This window comes from Nycticebus coucang, chromosome 9, assembly GCF_027406575.1.
Source record: "Nycticebus coucang isolate mNycCou1 chromosome 9, mNycCou1.pri, whole genome shotgun sequence".
In the NCBI taxonomy this organism is placed as follows: domain Eukaryota; kingdom Metazoa; phylum Chordata; class Mammalia; order Primates; family Lorisidae; genus Nycticebus; species Nycticebus coucang.
In genome coordinates, this window is record NC_069788.1 from 134,092,378 (window position 1) to 134,113,380 (window position 21,003).

Below are 21,003 nucleotides of genomic sequence, written 5' to 3' on the forward strand. Positions count from 1 at the left end.
ATTATAATATTTTTCTTTGTAAGTCAGACCACACAAAGAATCATTCAACTAGAGCAAAAGCTCTTCAGGAGATTTCAGAACTGCTTAGGAAACTTTCAGCCAGGGCACCAGTATGAGAGCCACAATAGGGCCAATACCACAGCGTGTGTTCAGAGACACCTTGCACAGAAAGCAACAGGGCCTCTGGGCTGTGTTTTCTGAAGTTCTAAGGCAACCTGCCCAAGGTCCTTTGAATTGAATTGGAGCAGCTTTTGGTGAGTGCTTCCATGAGTGAGGTAGCCACACCACCTCTGTGAATTGGAGGTGGTTTCTCAGCTTCCCAAGTCAATGTGTGGACACTCTTAATAGCAGGTGAATGTGCTGGAGCTTACCCAGGAGAGGAGAGACTTACGTTTTTAAGCCATTGTTAGAAGACAGAGAAAGGGTAAGTTTTCCCAGTATGTAACAGCCTGTTCTCCCCCATTGCTGAAGTTTTAATCACACATTTTCCCCATTAAATCAAAATAGATAAAATCAGTATAAATGTATAACGCTTGAAAATTAATAATTGCATTAAAAAAATAACAATAGGGCGGCGCCTGTGGCTCAGTCGGTAAGGCGCTGGCCCCATATACCGAGGGTGGCGGGTTCAAACGGGGCCCCGGCCAAACTGCAACCAAAAAAGAGCTGGGCGTTGTGGCGGGCGCCTGTAGTCCCAGCTACTCGGGAGGCTGAGGCAGGAGGATCACTTAAGCCCAGGAGTTGGAGGTTGCTGTGAGCTGTTTGATGCCAAGGCACTCTACTGAGGGCCATAAAGTAGTGAGACTCTGTCTCTACAAAAAAAAAAATAAATAAATAAAAAAAATAACAATATTGTTGACTATACAAGGAAATTTCTTTAAATCCAGTAATGATGTGATGTGTGGTTAACCGTATCTACCCAGGAAGTGGTTTCATTTAGAAGTTGTGTGCTCACCCCACCCCCACCTTTTCTTCCTCTGGTACTGAAATCAAGCACCCAACACAGGCCTACTCTTACGACATGTGACTTTACTGTTTTCCGTTTTGTTGAAAGAGTCATTAACAGTTAGTAGTTGATGGCAGTTTCAATAACAAGTCATCTCCTAGAATAGGTAAGTACATTTTAACTTATATATTTAACAATATATTGCATGTGAAATTTAAATTTGAAAGTGTTTTGCATAGTATTTTACGTCTTGATGTGAACATGTAAACATTTCTACAAAACGTGATCCTTTCACCTATAATTAAAACATCAACTTGATTCTTTAAATGTAGAAAAAGACAATTTGCTTTTCATATTTGCAGCCATCAAATTCCAAAATCGTTTACTACAGTACTATACTAGGCTCAGTTGCTAGGATTTCATACTAAAATGTTAAGGATAGAATAAGGTATAGTTTCAGTGTCGAAGTGCCTTTAAAAAATAACTGCTGGGAAAAATGTGAGACTTTGTACCAGAACTGAGTTTTATAAAAATATACATTATTTAAGACTTAGATAATGAAAGAGAAAAGGTATTTCATAATAGGAAACAACATCTTAATTCATTCTGAAATGTACCAACTTTAAGGCATTGTTAGCATTCAAAAACCTTTAAAAGGTTCTCAGATACGTAGCTTATTAAATAGCCATTAAGCAAAAACATCTTAAAATGAGAAAGAATACTCTCTTGTGACACTGGGATTTTTCTTACTAAATTTTATTCAAGATACATTGTGAAACGGGGGCAAGTTTCTACTTCAGAGGCAAAATTTTATTTTAAAAGAAAAAGTCATAGCTGACTTCACTGAAGCTTCCTCTGTGAGGAGAAACAAATTAGAGGTATACTTTCATTATTTATGTAATTATATAATTTCTTTCTTTGAGATATTCCAAAATAATAAGACTTGGAAGTGAAAATAATTTATTAGTCATAAACTGACAAGTAATTTTGCTTTATATTCACTTCTTGTTTGTACGAATCTCTTTGTGTGCTATAGTATATGTGCAGAAAATATTAAAATATTGTTCATCTCTGAGACAAATACCTAAAATAAATCTGACCGTAGATTTTTTGAAAGAATTTTAATAAAACCCCAAGATATGATCCACTCTTCCCTAATATTATTTTTATTGTTCTGTTAGATGAGAGAAGTTTTGGCCCCCATGACACCAATTTTTTGTGTTATTAAAAAATGGTTACAGGATTGATAAGTGGTAACAATTTTCTTTTTTCTTATTGTCTTCTATTGAAAGACACTTATAAATGTTTTTGACATGGTCAGTTTAGTAGGAAATTATTAGGCATGTTAGCACCTCCATTTTAAGACCTCTTCAATTGTCAGGACTGAAGCTAGCTACTAGTTGACTATTAAAATGATCATAGAATAATAGAGATTAGGACTTGGTGTTCAATACATTTTTTATTGTTGAAGTGTAAGAAGGCCTTGGTAATATATATTTGCTTTGATATTCAGATTAGATTTTCAATTTGTTGCATTTCCTCATAATGGAAAGCATTATTTAAGTCTGTCTTTAATATTGTGGCTCTGATCCTTTGCATCTTTATATGCTACATAATTCAGATAATTTTGGTTCATATATTATTATTTTATTTCATCTTATTATAAAAGAAAATCACATTAATAAATATATATAATACTTACACATTAGCAAGAATGAATATCTGGATAAGCATCTGGCATTGAAGAAAAGCCTGAGACAGTTTTTAAGCCATTTAATGCTTTTAAAACCAAAATTATTTGTTAAAAATTAAGTGTTCCTTACAGAAATTATTATTATTTGTAAAATTAAGAATGAACTGAATAGATCCTGATATAAATTTAGAAAGAGCAATGAGAAGCTAGACAGATAAACTAAGACACCCATAAGCATTATTTGTGAGAATGAGTATTGCATAATCTCTTGAATGTATACACCAACTCTTAAGTAAATCAATTGCAAATGAATTACTATAGATAACTATATTTTAAATGGATAAATAAGAAACAAGTTTTGGTGAAAGAAATACAATACAGAGGATTAGTTGATTTGTTAAAAGAATATCATACTTTTCCACTTGGTGCCAGCATTCAGCAAAATTCAAAAGCGGGGGAAAGCTTTCCTTGAGGTTTTTCCTCTTGTTCATTTTTAATGCTCTGTTCTAGAGCAGCCTGCTCTGTCCTTAATTTAGGGTCCCACAGCCTTGGTACCTAGAGGGATAGATCCCATCTTGTTCTCATCATCCCATTCCCTTTAAAATTTTCTCATTCTATTTTCAGTTACTTATGGAGTCTAATAAAAATGCCCCATACTCATAGAGAAAGATACAGTCCTCCTTGACTTCCCAACCAGGTCTTTTCTTCCAAGTAGAATTTTAATAGGTTCTCACGGTAAACAGAGTCCAAAGGATTAGCTAAATGTTGAGGACTCCAGTTTTAAGTGATGCCGTGGCAAATAGGGAAAGAAGATATTTGAGGAGAGAAAGAGTATTTTGTTTAACATTGGTCCTACCTGTGGTATTTCAACACAGAATTTCTGAGAGTGTCTCATATGAAGAATCCATCATAAAGATATGTTTATTTATCCAATATATTTCTAAAGAAATATAACCTTTCTTGTCTAAAGTGAAAAAATAATTGTATTATATTTTGAGACAATTTTGAAATTCCCCATACACTTAGAAAATATTTAACACAATCAATTTTATAAATGCACATGTGTTTTAAAAATCATTTAACAATCCCAAGTTAACTCTGGATACCAGAAGCGTATTTTTTACACTACAAACAGACCCTATATAACTAGACTTTGAAATGCACTTGTAAGTATTCCAATTTCTGGCTTATAGTAGGCAAAACTTCGTTGTTCATAAATGATAGCAAATGAGTTACCACTAGCCTAGGCAGTACAGATATACCTTTATTTGTGGAAAGTCTGAGGATAACGTCAGGAATGGCTGGATTAAGAGCTCACAGAGGATTCTGAGGTGTAGATTTTCATTTTTCTATATATATATTTTAAATACCTTTGCTTTATTTTCACTGTGCTATAAGCAGTGTCTGGCAGAAGTTCCCACTACGTTAATTAGAACACCTTAGATTAATATCTGATCCTTTCAGCAAACTCTGGTAAAAGAATGCCTTTGCCCTATCAGCCACCACAGCAAAGTCTCTGTGGATCAAAGATCTGATTGGACTGAATTGGATCACTTGACTATAGCAGAATCGTCATTGAATCTGTCACAGAAACTCACTGAGCAGGCTGAGGTCACTTTTGTACCACGTGGACCTTTAGCTGAGAAGAGGGATATCCTCATATAGAAATTAAAAGGCTTTCTCCAAAGGGTGACTGTATTTCTTACAGGCAAAAGCCACAGAACTACACTACAGAGCTACACATGGTCACATTTTAAATTATTACTTCCTAATTTATTTAAGCTCCACAATCATACAAAAATGCATTAATAATATAAAGTCAAGTCTGAATAAAAACTGAGTTTTAATTAATCTGAATTAAAAAAAATTTCAACAACTATTCCATGTATGAAATGCTCTCACAATCTTTGTCTTCTAAAACCTTATAATCTAGTGTAAGTACTAATTACAATGCAAATAAAGTTCATCAAGTAACAAAAAATACAAAGATTATTCGACTAGAGCTCAAAATTCACTGAACATGTTTGTATTCCTGTTATTTGCCACCCCATAAACTAGAGAATTTATAGAGGTGTTATATTATTTGATAGTATTCTCACAAGGAATTCAGAACAGTTTTGGAGGGATTGGTGGGGGAGGGTATTTTGTAGAGAAATCTGGAACTGGAGAGATGACAAACATTCCAAAGATAGGAGGGGAAGTGTGGGACACAAAACCATGGCATATCAGAGAACTGCCAAGGAAAAGTGATTTGTCCAGTTTTGTTAGATGAAAGTGTAGTAACAGGAGGTAGGTCTAGAAAGATAGTTGAGATCATAATAAAGTGGACCTGCTGAGCAGGTTGTGACTTGGAATATAAAAAACAATAAGATTTTTGATTAGAGGAAATGAGTAATAGATGCCCACACTTTCACAGATTGATGGGTTATCTAGCCTTGGGACTTCCTTTTTTCTTCCATTTACTTCAGTGTTAAGTGACATTCTTCAGGGTGGTTTGCAGAAGAGGCTGCAGTCAGCGAAAACTTCTGTGAGGACGGGGACTAACTCACCTGCTCAGGTACCTGCGGCCTTTATACAACCTGTGGTTATAGTGATCTTTTCTTTTTTTTTTTTTAATTTATGAAAGCCTTTTGTTTTTGCTTATTTTAGAGTTATTAGTAGATAACAAGATGACTCAAAAATAGTATAAAACCTAAATCAAAATTTTTATGGAAAATCTTTCTCATAGTCCTATTTCTATCTTTATTCACTTCTTTCTTAACCCAATAGATAACACTTTTCATATACATATTTTTATTCTTCACACTTCCTTTATGCAAAAAGTATCCATGTTTATATGCACATATAGGTGGGTATGTATGTATATGTGTACCCACCTATATTTGCATATAAACACAGGTACTTTTTGCATTAAAAAGTATATGTGCATATTTGTGTTTATATGAGCAAAACACATATATGCACATATATGTGGGTATGTATGTATGAAGGTAGCATAATTGTGCATACCTCTCCAGTTTGCTTTTTTTTTTAGAAATATAACTCTTAAAAAAAAAAGAAATATAACTTTTTTTACCAAGAGTTAAAAAGAGGTGTACAATATTCCTCTATATGGACATACACGTATCATACTTAGTGTAACCAGTATCCTACTAAGAGTCATGAGTATTTTCAATTTTTTCTAAAATAATAAATATTTTTATGTACTTGTATATATTTGAAAATAAGTGTCAGTTATAAATTTTCAGAAATATTATTTATAAGATAAAGGATAAAATAATTTTGATAGTTGCCGCCAAACTACCCAGCATGTTGGGTGTAACTTGTTGCACTTCCACCAGCACTTAATGAGAAGGCTGGAAGAGGCTTCACACAGCTGTTCCAAAAGATTGTGTTGCCAAACTTTTTAGGTGTTTCAAATCTGAAGAAAATTGTATCTCAATATAGTTTAATTTTGTATTTCTGCTATCATGATTAAGGGTGATCTTATTTTTAAAAGATTAAAGGTCTGATTTTCTATGAAAAAATGTATCCTTTCTCAACTGTGTAATTAAAGACCAAAACATTAGTGACATTCAAGCTTAAGATTGAGGTGTTAAAGGAAGCAAGGAATTAGGGATAGCATGTGTAAAATACTGCACATGCAGTAAAGCTTGAAATAGTAGCTAAAAAGGAAATGAAATATGAATGTTCAAATGAAGAAGGAGGAAAGGAATGAAAACAAAGAAACTTAAGAAGGTCTCAGTGGAGACTAAGACTGACTTGGGTAGACAGATTAACCTTAAACAGAAGATAGAACACTTTAATGAGTGTGAATATAGATGAATTGGATATAGATAAGATGAAGTGAGGACAGGAAGCTGAGGGAGTACATGCTTCATGGCGTGAATTTTTGCTGAAATGGTAGGGAAAATCATCTGATGAAAGTGTGTATTTCCTGCATGCCAAAAGCTGGACAGAATATTTTATTTTAAATCTGGACAGAATATAAATTGGCCTTATCAATAACACCAATACGATTGTAAATTTTCAAAATTTTTTCTCTTTTGGTGGATATATCAATTGAATACAATTTTTTTCAATTTCAATGTTTTTTTATTCTTTTATTGTCTTTTGTACATAGATCATAAATACATTTATGCCATTTTCAATGTGTTGATTCTTTGTACAAATTGGAGTGCTTACATCATACTAATAAACATAGCTTTCACTTCATTTACCCATTAGGTACATTTGTGTTCTACACATGATAGATCCAACTTGTACTTGCAATATGCTCCATAGATGTGGTCCTCCTACTATCTCCTACTATCCCTCCTGAACTCCAACTGAGTACAGTGTTGGCTTAATTAATTATTGAGGACACAAAGAATTAGATATGCTACATATCCAATGAAAACTTTTGAAATACTAAGAAGTACACAAAGAGAAGAATTGCAATATAAACCTCTGTATATAAATCCAACTCCATAGAGATATTACAGAACAAGACATTGATTCAGTCCCAGAAGTCTTCATTTTGCCGAATCTAATGGCAATGCATGTGTCGTGTCACTATTCACTCTCTGACCCGCATCTGATGCTGTTGAACACTCCTCCCCTCTCGAAACTCTTTTCATTTGACTTCTGGGGTATTTCATTCTCCCAGCTTTTCTCCAAACTAACTGCATGCTCTTTCTCAATCTCCTTTACTAAATCTTCCTCATCACCTAGCCTTATAGATGTTGAGATATTGCAAGCAAGGCTTTGAATCTCTACTCTTCTGTTTACAAATCCATCTACTAAGTTCATCCCTAAGTGATCTTCTTCACTTCCGTCTGTATGCTAATTAGATCTCACCAAACCTTTTCCTAGCACTAAAACTTTACATGCAATGGTTATTCATAATCTCCAGGTGAAACTATCATGGAGACATTAAGATGACTATGCACTATTCAAAACAAATCTCTTAATTACTCTGTACCTGTCCCCCACCCAACCTGCTTCTTCCCTTTCCTCCTTCATTTCAGTTAATGGCATCACCATTCATTTTTCTTTTCAGGGCAATAGCCCAAGAAATTATATTCAATTCCACCCGTTCCCTCCCATCTCCTACCCCAAACGTCATCCAATTCATCACCAATAAGTAAACAGAGCCTATAAAACATAGACTGAACTTCCATTATGCCATTCACTTGTTTTTTTCTCAATAATGGTTCTTACAAAGGCATATCTTTTCTTTTTAGACTAATGGCTCTTTCATTTTTTAGGGGTTTTTTGTCTGTTTGTTGATATAACAACTTTTTAAAAAATCTGATAACTAAATACACTACAATGTAACATACTGATGGCATCAAATTCTAGACAAAACCACATACACCCATTCTTTAGTAAAAAGTTAAAGAGAGGGTGGCACCTGTGGCTCAAAGGAGTAAGGCACCGGCCCCACATGCCAGAGGTGGTGGGTTCAAACCCAGTCCCAGCCAAAAACTGCAAAAAAAAGTTAGAGAGAATCATATAAACATGAAATGGTGTTGGTTTGCATATGCACATTAACTCAAGAAAGCTGAAGAGATAGCAATTTTTATTACTTTAGTCAGGTTTGGGGGGCCCTAAAGGTGATTTCTGTGCTGTATTTATTAAGAAGTATACTTGATGGCAAGATGATCATGTCTCACAAATGTTGAAAATATTAGTGAAGGATAAAATAGAAATTTTAATAAAAATATTTTTATGTATACAATTTATTTTCTTGCAAATTGTTGCTGTTACATGCTTGAACCCATTTTTTTGTTCTAATAATGTATTTTTATATTTCTAAATGCTAATTGGACATCTAAGGCTTTTATTTAACAGCTTCTCACTTTATAGGAATGTATTAGACATTAAGCAAGGACTCACTGTGTAACAAAACACCCTGAATTAAATCATTTCTTTCCACTCTCATTACTATTACTGAAGAATTCTCCTAATTTCCTCCTTGCTTCTACTCTTCCTACAATAGTCATTTTCCAGGGAGTAGACAGAGTGATGTTTTTAATACTTAGAACATATAACCCTCCTATTAACATATTCCAAATGACTTTCTATTATACTTCAAATTAAATCCAATCTTAAATCTCCTTTCATGATTTGAAGGCTCTCTCTCATAACTCTGCTTTTATTTTTCTTCATTTCATTTAGCTATGGGGAATTTATTATTTATTTGTCAAAATGCTTGGTAAATATTCTTACCTTAAAATGTATGGTTGAGAGAGTACTGACCTTGTCTGTCTTTTTACTACTGAGTATATAGAAGCTAGAACAAGAACAGGCATATAATAAACAGTCAATTTTTTTTAGTCAAAGAATAAATGCTATAAAAGTTGACTATGAGCTACAAAACCAAGAAAGCCTTTTCTGGAGATTTGTGATGTTTACTGGATCTAAAAAATAGGATAAATTAAGGGAAGAGAAGTTACAAATATATTTCAAGTAAATGATGCTGTATCTACCTCATAATGTATATGATACATGTTAAGTAGCTTGGCATTGTGAAAGTCTCGGTTAGAATTCTATATCCATACTACGGTGCCTTCCTAAGGTGCTTTCCTTCCAAGTAAGCAACCACCTGAAAACATATTACCGTAAACTGATGGAAAACATCAACTACCTCTAAGCATTAATTTTTTTTTTTAATTTTTAATTTCAGCTTGCTTGTTCATTCTTCTTTGTTTGAAGTACTCTTTTTTTTTTTTTTTTTTCCTTTTCTTCTTCCTCTGGCGATGCTCTGTCCTGATGTTTTTTTTTTTTTTTTGTTGTTGTTGTTTGTTTGTTTTTTGATGTTAGTAGAGACGGGGTTTTACTCTGGCTCACTGCTACTCATACTGGTCTCAAACCTCTGAGCTCAGGCAATCCACCCGCCTTGGCATCCCACAGCTCTGGGACTACAGGCAGGAGCCATCACACCCGGCCTAAGCATTTAAATTTTAAGCAATCTTACTACCATGATGTTAAAATGTAATAATTTTATGTTTACTTGAGATTCGTTTTTCTAAAAATTTAGAGAATATATTGTTCTGGTCTCTACTGATGTAACCCAAGTTTAGAATCAAAACAGGACATCTTTTTAAAAGAGCTATGAAAGGTAAAATGCTCAGAAAATTGAGTGCTGAGTCAAGGGAAACTTTGTGTTTGTTCATTTATCTTTCTGCTTTAGTTAACTTCGTGTTAGAATTTTAAAGACTAGAAACCGAGCATTGGAGCACAAATTCATCTTTTTGCTAAATGCAGTGAGTGGGGAAATCAAATGATCTGACCCTCCGTATGATACCACCTACTCATACTTTGGTTCTCCTGAAGGAAGTGGGATGTAGGAGGAAAACACGTATACATTGATTACCTCAGGGGTGTCTCCACCACTGGGGTGAGTAAGTATTATGGTGTTACCAAAAACAGTCAACATTTCCTTATCCTCAAGATGCTTACAGCAGCATGAGACATTCATCAGTATAAATTACTGAAGTGATTGTTAATATATCATCATAGCTATGATTTATTTGAGGTATATTATGGGCCACATGTTGTACATACCTCATAGCATTTGATAACCACAAAGGGAGTTAGCATCCCCGTTTTAAAGATAAGGAAGCTAAGGTTAAGAAATTAAGTGCTCAAATTTACCGAGCTATTTAGTAGGCTAGGTCATGATTTGTAGACAGGTCTGAATAATATGAAATCTGTTATTTTCATGATGCCATGCTACAGTTTCAAAGCTGGTTAGGTGTTAGCAGTTAAGCAATGCTGAACTTTATTCATGAGGCCCTAGAGTCTAAAAGGCTCTAAAAGGATTTGCTTTGTTTGATGTCTAAAACAATGCCATCTACAGAAAACCCCTTGCTTGTTCTTTACAGATACTGCTGTATGTAAAAGTACTGTAAAACATGTGAGGAGGAAACATGTTTTTGCCTTAGTTTCTGTCATTCCTCAGGTACATTTTCTATTTCTTTCTTTTTTTTTTTCTTTTCTGTCTCCTCTGCATTTTATGTCTCCCATCAGTCCTTAAATCCCAAAGATTTCTTTTAGGACCCATGCTGTACAATAGCAACCAGCCACAAATGACTATCAAGGGCTTGAAAAATGGCTGGTCTGAACTGAGTGTAAAATAAACACCAGATTTTGAAGACTTACTACAAATAAAGAAAATGTAAAAGATCTCATTAATATCTTTGTATTTATTATATGCTTAAATTATTAAATTTTGATACACTGAGTTAAATAGATTATTAAAATTAATTTCACCTACCTCATTTTACTAATCCAATGTCACCATCATAAACTTTTAAATTACCTCTGCGGCTCACATTATACCAGACGTCATGGCTAAACTACCTTTTTATCCTTTTTCTTTTTTACAAGACTCTTCTGAGAGTCCTATCCATTCTCATGATTTAAAATTTAATCCCTCAAATATGGTCCCTAAATTCCTGTCTTCTGCCTGTGCCTCACTTCCAAAATTGCCCTAGTTTCTAATTGTCATTTGATACCCCTTCCAGGACATCCCATCAGTAGTTTAAACTGAGTTAAATCTACTACGTCCCCTATAAAAGTCTTTTTATCCTTTTTCTAATTCCAGTTAACATAACTCTATTCTCGAAGTCACCCAAACAAGTAGTCTTGGAATTCCCAATGACTCTTCTCTTTCATTTATTCCATACAGCCAATCAATTCCCATGTTTTAACATCATCTGTTTTTTTCTCTCCATTTGCACTTACCATCATATTCACCAATGGGTAATCTATTATGTCTTTTTTTTTTAACAACCCATTTTTATTTTTTTTATTAAATCATAGCTGTGTACATTGATATATTCATGGGGCATCATTCACTAGCTTCACAGACCATTTACCAAGTTTCACATATACCCTTGTAAGATGCACCGCTGGTGTAATCCCACCAATCCCCTTCCCTCTACCCACCTCCCCCCTCCCTCCCCTCCCTTTCCCCCTTCCCCCTATTCTTCCCCCTATTCTTAGGTTGTAACTGGGTTATAGCTTTCATATGAAAGCCATAAATTAGTTTCATAGTAGGACTGAGTACACTGGGTACTTTTTCTTCCATTCTTGAGATACTTTACTAAGAAGAATATGTTCTAGCTCCATCCATGTAAACATGAAAGAGGTAAAGTCTCCATCTTTCTTTAAGGCTGCATAATATTCCATGGTATACATATACCATTAATCCATTCGTGGATCGATGGGCACTTGGGCTTCCTCCATGAATTAGCAATTATGAATTGGGCTGCAATAAACATTCTGGTACAAATATCTTTGTTATGATGTGATTTTTGGTGTCTGGGTATATGCCCAGTAGAGGGATTACAGGATTGAATGGCAGATCTATTTTTAGATCTCTAAGTGTTCTCCATATGTCTTTCCAAAAGGAATGTATTAATTTGCATTCCCACCAGCAGTGCAAAAGTGTTCCCTTTTCTCCACATCCACGCCAACATCTCTGGTCTTGGGATTTTGTGATATAGGCTAGTCTCACTGGAGTCAGATGCTATCTCAAAGTAGTTTTGATTTACATTTCTCCAATGATTAAAGATGATGAGCATTTTTTCATATGTCTGAAGGCCGCACGCCTGTCTTCTTCAGAGAAGTTTCTCTTCAAATCCCTTGCCCCGCCTGCGATGGGATCCCTTGCTCTATTCTTGCTAATGCGTTTGAGTTCTCTGTGGATTCTGGTTATTAAACCTTTGTTGGAGACATAACCTGCAAATATCTTCTCCCATTCTGAGGGCTGTCTGCTTGCTTTACTTACTGTGTTCTTGGCTGTGCAGAAGCTTTTTAGTTTGATCAAGTCCCAGTAGTGTATTTTTGAAGCTGCTTCAATTACCCATGGGGTCCTCCTCATAAAATACTGGCCCAGACCGATTTCTTCGAGGGTTTTCCCTGCACTCTCTTTATATCATGTCTTAAGTTTAAATCTTTGATCCAGTGAGAGTCTATCTTAGTTAATGGTGAAAGGTGTGGGTCCAGTTTCAGTCTTCTACAAGTTGCCAGCCAGTTCACCCAGCACCATTTGTTAAATAGGGAATCTTTTCCCTACTGAATGTTTTTAATTGGCTTGTCAAAGATTAAATAATGGTAAGTAGCTGGGTTCTTCTCTTGGTTCTCTATTCTGTTCCAGACATCTACTTCTCTGTTTTTGTGCCAATACCATGCCGTTTTGATCACTATCAATTTGTAGTATAGTCTGAAGTCTGGTAGCATAATTCCTCCTGCTTTGTTTTTATTTCTGAGTAATGTCTTGGCTATTTGAGGTTTTTTCTGATTCCATATAAAATGAAGTATTGTTTTTTCAAGATCTTTAAAGTATAACAGTTCAGCTTTAATAGGGATTGCATTGAAATTATATATTGCTTTGGGTAGTATGGACATTTTAACAATGTTGGTTCTTCCCAGCCATGAGCATGGTATATTTTTCCATTTGTTAATATTTTCAGCTATTTCTTTTCTTAGAGTTTCATAGTTCTCTTTATAGAGATATTTCACGTCCTTTGTTAGATAAACTCCCAAATATTTCATCTTTGGCACTACTGTGAATGGGATAGAGTCCTTAACTGTTTTTTCAACTTGACTATTGTTGGTATATATAAAGGCTACCGATTTATGAATGTTGATTTTGTAACCTGAGACGCTGCTGTATTCCTTGATCACTTCTAAGCGTTTTGTAGTAGAATCCCTAGTGTTTTCCAGATATACAATCATATCATCTATGAAGAGTGAAAGTTTGATCTCTTCTGACCCTATATGGATACCCTTGATCACCTTTTCTTCCCAAATTGCGGTGGCTAAAACTTCCATTACAATGTTAAAAAGAAATGGAGACGATGGGCAGCCTTGTCTGGTTCCTGATCTGAGTGGAAATGATTCCAATTTAACTCCTTTCAATATGATATTGGCTGTGGGTTTGCTGTAGATGGTCTCTATCAGTTTAAGAAATGTCCCTTCTATACCAATTTTCTTAAGTGTTCTGACCATAAAGGGATGCTGGATATTATCAAAAGCTATTTCTGGATCAATTGAGAGAATCATATGGTCTTTGGTTTTTAATTTGTTTATGTGCTGAATAATACTTATAGATTTATGTATATTGAACCAGCTTTGAGACCCTGGGATAAAACCAACTTGGTCATGATGTATAATTTGTTTGATGTGTTGCTGGATTCTGTTTGTCAGGATCTTGTTGAATATTTTTGCATCTATATTCATTAGTGATATTGGTCTATAATTTTCTTTTCTTGTTGGATGTTTTCCTGGTTTGGGGATCAGGGTGATGTTTGCTTCAAAGAACATATTAGGTAGTCTTCCTTCTTTTTCTACTTTTTGGAAAAGGTTGAGTAATATAGGTACTAATTCCTCTTTAAAGGTTTGGTAGAATTCTGACGTGAAACCATCTGGTCCCGGGCTTTTCTTTTTAGGGAGGTTTTGTATGGTTGATGCTATTTCCGAACTTGATATGGGCCTGTTCAACATTTCCACTTGATTCTGGCTAAGTCTTGGAAGGTGACGTGCTTCCAAGTATTGGTAAATTTCCTTCAGAATTTCATATTTCTGAGAATAAAGTTTCTTGTAATATTCATTAAGGATTTTTTGGATTTCTGAGGAGTCTGTTGTTATTTCGTCTTTGTTGTTTCTGATTGATGAGATTAGAGATTTTACTCTTTTTCTCCTGATTAGGTTGGCCAAAGGTTTATCTATTTTATTGACGTTTTCGAAAAACCAGCTTTTTGATTTATTGATCTGTTGTATTATTCTTTTGTTTTCAATTTCATTTAGTTCTGCTCTAATTTTGGTTATTTCTTTTCTTCTACTGGGTTTGGGGTTGGAATGTTCTTCCTTTTCCAGTTGCTTGAGATGTCCCATTAAGTTGTTAACTTCCTCTCTTTCTGTTCTCTTGAGGAAGGCTTGCAGTGCTATAAATATCCCTCTTAGAACTGCCTTTGCGGTGTCCCAGAGGTTCTGACAGTTCGTGTCTTCATTGTTGTTTTTTTCCAAAAAGTTGGCAATTTCTTTCTTAATCTCATCTCTGACCCAGCTATCGTTCAGCATAAGGTTATTTAACTTCCATGTTTTTGTATGAGTATGCAGATTGTTACTCAGCTCAAGTTTTATTCCATGGTGGTCCGAAAAGATGCATGGAATAATTTCTATTCCTTTAAATTTACTGAGGTTAGACTTGTGACCTACGATGTGATCAATTTTGGAGTAAGTTCCATGGGCTAATGAGAAGTATGTGTTTTCAGTTTTGTTGGGATGAAATGTTCTGTAGATGTCTGCTAAATCCAAATGTTGGATGGTTAGGTTTAAATCTAAGATTTCTTTGCTCAGCTTCTTCGATTCTTGGAGGATCGATCCAACACTGCCAAAGAAGTGTTGAAATCTCTGACTATTGTGGAGCTGGAGGAAATCAAGTTGCTTATGTCTGTTAGAGTTTCTCTTATAAATTGAGGTGCATTCTGGTTGGGTGCATAGATGTTCATAATTGAGATCTTATCATATTGAGTATTACCCTTAACAAATATGAAGTGACCATTCTTGTCCTTCTTTACTTTTGTTGGTTTAAAGCCTATTGTATCTGCAAATAAAATTGCAACACCTGCTTTTTTCTGATTACCATTTGCCTGAAATATGGATGACCATCCTTTCACCCTGAGTCTGTATTTGTCTTTTAAGTTAAGATGTAACTCTTGTATGCAACAGATATCTGGCCTGAGTTTTTGTATCCAGTCAGCTAACCTATCCCTCTTTAGAGGACAGTTTAAGCCGTGCACATTAATGGAGAATATTGATAAGTCTGGTGAAGTTTTGGGTATCGAGTTTTTCAAAAGTCCAGTGGGCATTTTTAATCCTTTCACCAGTGTGGAAATTGGAGTTTGATCTGAAGTTTCTGAGTATGTTTACTTTTGTGGTATAGGATTGGGTTGGTCATTATGGAGGATAGGTCTGAGAATATCCTGAAGCGCTGGTTTGGTTATGGCAAATTTCTTCAACATATGAATGTCATTAAAGTATTTAATTTCTCCATCATAAATGAAACTCAGTTTAGCTGGATACAAGATCCGGGGTTGAAAGTTATTTTGCTTTAGGAGATTAAAAGTCGGTGACCACCGTCTTCTGGCTTGAAAAGTTTCAGCAGAGAGATCTGCAGTCATTCTAATATTCTTCCCTTTCAAGGTAATGGTTTTCTTTCTCCTGGCAGCTTTGAGGATTTTCTCCTTCATATTAACTTTAGTGAAGTTAATTATGATATGCCTGAGGGATGTCTTATTGGGGTTGAGTCATGCTGGGCTTCTAAAGCTGTCCGCTATCTGAATTTCAGAATCTCTAGGCATGTCTGGAAAATTCTCTTTCATAATTTCATGCAGAAGGGCCTCTGTGCCCAGCGAGTCCACTTCATCTCTTTCTGGAACTCCTATGATTCAGATATTTGCCTTCTTCAAATTATCCCAGAGCTCTCTGAGAGAATGATCCGTTTTTGCTCTCCATTTCTCTTCCTCTTTGAGAGTTTGGGAGCGTTCAAAGGCTTTATCTTCAATGTCAGAAATCCTTTCTTCTGCTTGCTCCATTCTGTTGCTGAGGGATTCTACTGTATTTTTCACATCTTTGAGGGCTGCAAATTCTTGCTTCAGTGTGTCTAAGTCTTTGGTGGTTTTGTCTTTAAATTCGTTAAATTCTTGAGACAACTTTTGAATTTCTCCTCGAATTCCTAATTCCACTTTGTTAATCTTGTCTGCAATCCAAATTCTGAATTCGATTTCTGACATCTCAGCCAGTTGTTTATGAATAGGATCTTCAATTGCATCTGCCATATCTTTCTTTGAGGGGGTTGATCTATTCTGGTTATTCATGTTACCAGAGTTTTTCTACTGATTCCGCCCCTTGGTTGTTTTACTCCCTCTGATTTTTTCCCCTGGGGCTTTGTTGAGGGCCTGTACAGTGTTGTGGCCTGAGAAACTGGGGCCCTGTCTGGTGTGGTGGGGCTAAGTGGTTCTGTCTTGTTTTCAGGTGGTTTATGTTTCACCGTAGTGAAACAGGTACTCTGGATTGAAGTCTCAGCTGTGGAGAAATATCAGCAATTAAGTGACCCCACCCCCACCAGCAAACAATTGGAAAAGAAAAATCAAACCTTCCTACCACCGTGCACCCAGGGCACCACCTTATTTGTCCTCAGGTGATTGGTTCATTTCAAAAAGTCCAAATCAGTTGTCTCAGTCTGTACCTGTCTTGGGTGAGAGAGTTTAAGAGGTCTCTGGGAACTGGATCACAGGGGTCTGGTGATTACTCTGGTGTGGCTTGCTCCAGTGCTGCGTGGAGTCAGGAGGAGCCACACAGCCAATAGATCAGTCTGGGAAGGTTGATGCCTCCTTCCCCACCTTGCACCGCTGTCACACCCAGTAACTGATAGCCCTGCAGTTGGCTGACCCAGTTGCCTGTAGTGAATCGGTACTCCAGGAGTTTGCACCTGCCTGAATCACAAGGAAGTCTCCCAGGCCGCTGCGCTCTGCCTCTCTCTAGCAGGAGGAGGTGAGGCCTGACAACCTCGCGCGCTTGATGAAGGTTGGGGGTTTTCACTCAGGTCCAGTCTCGCACCTGATTAATGTTACTGACAGAACAGAACAACTCTGTGGTTCCCCTGCAGAAGAGAAGCTGAATTGAGTTCCAAATCAGCTTGTCTTTGCTCTTGTATTGTCTGTAGGCTGACAATCCCCTGAGGGCCAGGTGTGTCTTAGGTTTAGTAAAGGGGACCTCTGGGTCAGCCCCACCCTGGGAGTTTCCCTGGTTTGCAAGTTGGAGTAGCCTCAGGCAAATCCTATACTCAGAGTCTCTGGTTACCCAGGGAGACAGGGGGTGTGGCTTCAGAATATTCGGTAGTAAGCCGTATTGCTAGCAAAAACGCGCTGCTGTTTTATGGCTTAGGCAACCACTGCTCCGGTGTAGCTCCCTCTGGCCAACTGTCCTCTCTCCGCTCCCATACCCCAGAGTCTGCACTGACCGCCTGCAGCCCAGCACTGTCTACACCCCTTGAGCAATCGCCCAAGAGTCTAGACCCCTGAAGAACAGGCCTCCAAACCTTGGAGCGAGAGCAGAGGGGAATGCAGGGAGTGCTGGGAGCCTGGGGTTGCGGGCAGAGAACACACACAGCTTTACACAGTTTTATGCCTGGCCGTATTGTCACCAAAAGACAGCTGTTGCACTGTGCCTCAGGGAACTGCCACTCCAGTGCAGTCCCCTCTCCGCTGACCGGGACTGGCCTCCAGACCTCAGTGTGAGTAAAGGGGAGCCCTGGGAGCTCAGAATTCCAGGTAGAGACTATATACAGTTTATACAGTTTTATGCCTGGCAGGAGGATGCCGCGGCACCCTAGTAGGGGAGATAGGTCCAGTTTTTAGAGGGTCTCTCCCGTGGAGTGTAGTGGGAGGATCTTTGAACTCTGCCGGATTGTTTGTGGGGCACTCTGAGCCATTCTCATGGGGGACGGGACTCCCGTCCGCTTGGTGATGGATTTTGTACCTTTTGTTTGTATCCTTGTGGTTGCAGCTCACCTCAGTGGGGTTGACATGCGTTCTTCAACCTTCTCTCTTAGTGCAGCTCAAATCCACCAGGTTACTTGCTGAATTTTTGTCCTTTAACTCTCCTTCTGGATGGGAGCCTCTGTGGAAAGCTGGCTTCAGTCAGCCATCTTGTCTCCTCCCCCCCATTATGTCTTATATGAACCACAGCAGAGGGAGTCTTACTTGCTTTCATAATACTATATCTCTTATCCCTGTAGTTTGCTTATTACAGATGTATTTTGTGTCTTTAGGTGATGATTGATTTTAAATTAATTTATATACATAAGAATGCTTATAATCTATTTATATTCTATGTAGGGTTCTAAAAGTGATTTTGCCTATATTATGTTCCTTGATAATTCTAGCAAGCCAGTGAGAAAAGCAGGATCTTTTAATAGCTTAATTGAAGAAGGCAATGAAGCATGGAGATATTCAATTGTGTGGGGACACACAAGGATTAGAACACATTTCAGGTATATGCATTAGAATATATTCTTCTCAAATTCTGGTCCAGAACTTTTTTCCTTCCTTCTAGAGATAGTAAAGGTATTAAAAGCATAGACTAGGAAGTCAAAAAAAACAGAGTTCAGTCCTGGGCTCCACCACTTGCTCGAATATCATATATGTTATTACGGACTAGCTACCATCATTCTGAATCTGAGTTTCCTTATCTGTAAAATGGGACATTTCCTCATGAGGAAAAAAGAAAATAATGCATGTAAAGAACTTTGCCTAGTTTGAGGCACATAATGAGAGCTTTTATAAGTTTAAATATAGTGGTAATAGAGCAGTAATAATAATTGTTTCATTGATTTGACTTGAATCAAGTAGTGACCATTTTTTCCTTCACTATGATACAAAAATCATGCTTACAAAATTTTGGTTTATTTCAATTCTAAGCATTATGATAAGATTATGATACTCATCAAAAGCAATTTCTTGCTATTAGTTTCATTTCCTTAATACAGCTGTGTGGGGGAGTATAGTATAGCCTTGTGAGGGAGAGGGAAGAAGAGCTAACTCTGTTTGTTTACCAATTTTGGGTTTATCTGGAAATCTTTTTTTCAAGCAGTTCAAGATGTGTCCTCACCAAAAATAGCCTTTAATTTTGAAGGATTTAAATTTATTGCACAGAGAAATTAAGAACAGGTAGTCAGCCATTTACTCTTGGAAATGACATTAAAATGAAGCAAAGAAAAACTACAGACACAAGGAGAAAGAAAAAATATAATTCCCTTCACTTACTTTTATTTTAACTGTAATATTTGTATAAGACAGTAAGGTGTAGATGGTTCATATAGATGGTTCATGAAACAGATACATTGAAGTTCTAGCAAAATTAGTCTTAAAAGGAAAAATAGGAAAAAAAAAAAAGTCCAGGTTTCTGACCCAGTTAAGAAGTCTCTTTTTGTTTTGTTTCATTGTTCACCTGGGGAAAGCCAGCTTAAGATTTCATACTTGGAGTTTGAATGAATATATTAATCTCAGTCCTAATCCTGAAAGCAATTGGTATTATGGCATCCAGTTAATGAGAGCAAGGTGTAGCCTGGGGGAACCCAAGTGCTGACAAAATGCAGGGGAGGAGAGCTGTGGTACTGTCCTTAGAGAGCCTGCTAGATCCTATGGCCCCCTGGCACTGGGCTTGAGGTTAGAAGTCTGGCTATAGGAAAGGGGATTAGTAAGTGGGCAACAGGTTCAGGGTGCAAAACCAGCTTGACAGGAAAACCAGAGACTAGTTAACATGACAGATGGGTAGAGAGTATGCCTTGGGGCAGGGATGGGGGATGCAGAGGTTGTTGTGACTTCCCCAGCCATGGTGCACAGTGTCCTAGCTCCATCTGGCAACTCTAGATGTGGAGAGATAGGAATGAAACACAGGAACTCAACACTTGGGACTGGGAATCAAAACCATTCTAAGGATGGCAGTGAATCTGAACTTGTTGGTAATTCTCATGGTACTGGGAAAGTTAGAGGCAGGGGATTTCAAACAAATACCAAGTGTATATAATGTTCTAGGTACCCCACAGAACAACAAAACTGAAAAATACAGTGTCTGACATTGAAGTAGTCCACAGCCAATTAGGGCAAAAAAGACACATAGTTCACATATAGAACAGAAAACAATATAAGTCAGAATATAATTAACAGCCAAATTATAATATGATAGGAACAGTAAAGGAGGCCAAAGAAGAGCAAAGAGGTAAAGGGGGAACTAGCCCAGCCAGAACAAAGAATGAAGCTCAGTTCCTATTCTTTGTAACTGAGAACCTGTGGAGAAAATTGTAAGAATAAATAAAATAATGTTCATGTTCAATGAACATCTTTCTAAAGCAGAAGAACAAATAAAATAATGTTAATGTTCAATGAATATTTTTCTAAAGGCAGACTCTTGATTCAGCTCTCCATTTCCAATTTTTTTTCTCCATTTCCAATTTTATGAGCATGGATTTAAAAATAATAGAATATTGATAATGGTATTGACCTAATATGCAGCACAAATTCCACTCCACCCATAAGAGCAGCAGTGTTCCTCGAGGTTGATGGCAAGAATGACAGTCACTACTGCTCTCAAACCAGTCAGGATACCTACACAAGAGAAATGGATAGGAGAGGACCTGTGGGCCAGAGATGACTACAGGATGTCTTTTCTAAGGCATCTTCTCTAGATGCCCTGTCTACAGACTGTGGAAGCTGTCTACCTCCAGCTAACTCTTACCATGCACACCAGGACCAATTTGCTACATCTTGCATCTTTTGATTTTTCAAGTGAACACATATAGTCACAC

The 21,003-nt window shown here is 36.8% G+C and overlaps 1 long non-coding RNA gene across 1 annotated transcript in view; it reads left to right on the forward strand.

The window, feature by feature from the left end:
- The first annotated feature begins 1,001 nt into the window (after positions 1 to 1,001).
- Positions 1,002 to 21,003, forward strand: part of LOC128594232 (uncharacterized) — an 86,572-nt gene continuing 66,570 nt past the window's right edge. The window contains exon 1 of the long non-coding RNA XR_008382517.1: positions 1,002 to 1,112. This is a non-coding gene — a long non-coding RNA (uncharacterized LOC128594232). The remainder of the gene's footprint in view (positions 1,113 to 21,003) is intronic.